This window comes from Sphaeroforma arctica, assembly GCF_001186125.1.
Source record: "Sphaeroforma arctica JP610 unplaced genomic scaffold supercont1.1120, whole genome shotgun sequence".
NCBI classification, from domain to species: domain Eukaryota; class Ichthyosporea; order Ichthyophonida; genus Sphaeroforma; species Sphaeroforma arctica.
The window spans coordinates 11,708-13,166 of NW_014039438.1; positions in this window are offsets into that span (position 1 = coordinate 11,708).

Genomic DNA, 1,459 nt, shown 5'->3' on the forward strand with positions numbered 1-1,459 from the left:
TATATATAGTAGTAATAGTAATATATTTATATATATATATATATATACATCAAGTAACTATAGGTATACAATTATACGTATAGCTTTGTACTTACGCGCCTGTACACCAGTTCAATCGCTATGATCAATGAGACACGCGTACATACAGAAAATCAATCAAACACCATAGCTGTACGAACATATATGCTTCATTTGCCTATGTGAAGTAATATAAATTTGCTCTGTTTTGGAGCGAGTGGGTGCGTATAAGCATGTCTTTGGATAAGACTAAGAACAGTCAAATCCGTCATAAAATTACAATGATGGCAACGGTACTTATAACTACAATATATAATTCTATAGAGCTCGAGTATACCTTCGGTAATGTCGTCATAATTGCCCTTGTCTCCGAATACTTGGTGGAACTTCCAGCCGCAGCTCTCTTCCTCTTGTTCAAGATCAGCCGACATTGTTACGTTTATATGATAAACAATTAAGCCTCTTAATTGGTTGGTGCTCGCTTGTGCAGTTGATGGAGGGTGCGTGTGCCTTACTACGTAATATGAGAACTATGATTCAGTAGTTGTGATCAGATATTCATTTTTGTCCTGTGCAAAAGGTTACCTGGTTGGCACGAACGCTGGGAGGATGAATAAGACACAATAATGAAAGTATATTGTGGTCCGTGTTGTATAGAGGCGCTGTTTGCGGTGTGATTTTCGAGAGCACGTACAAATGTTATCGATTTAAGAGAACTTATTTATAAATAATTTCATGTTTTAAAACTTGATTTGTGCGATTTGTTTGTTTTCGAAGTTCCGCTAGTTTCAGGCCGGGTCCTAATTTCAAATTTTCAAGGTCATGGGGAATATTTACTGACAAATTTGGTCTTTTATGGACTCAAATGTAAATACTGACTGTAAATACAATTTTTTTTTTAAAAACAGGACACTTCAGTCTTTAAATGCGGGTCTTTGACGGTTTGATCTGCTGCCGTACCTGCTGGACTTTTTCTCTCTAATTTTTTATATTATTTATAGAATATATTTGAGCTATTATTATTACACAGAAAAAATTCAAAGTAGAGAGTGAGAGCAACTGACTATTCATTTACTTGTTCTAAAAATAACGAGAAATGAAAACGAAATTCCTTAATTTAAAAACATTGGTTTGAAACAATTCTCAATCGTCGTAAATACTTTTTTTTTGTAAGAATACTCAAGTTCAATGTACATACATATAAATATGTAAATATTTGCTTTTAAAAGTATATAAAAATACAAGTAAAACTATCTCTAGTAAAAAGTATATCTATAAATTATTTTTTTTGAATCATGTTTTTGACCGTTTTAAATATAAAAATAAATATAAAAACAACAAATGTTTGCTGTTGAATTCAGAAGGCGATGTGTTTGCACTTTGCACTTTGCACTCTCAGTCTCAGCCTCTCAAGTCTCAGGGCTTCAGGCCCTCAGCCCTC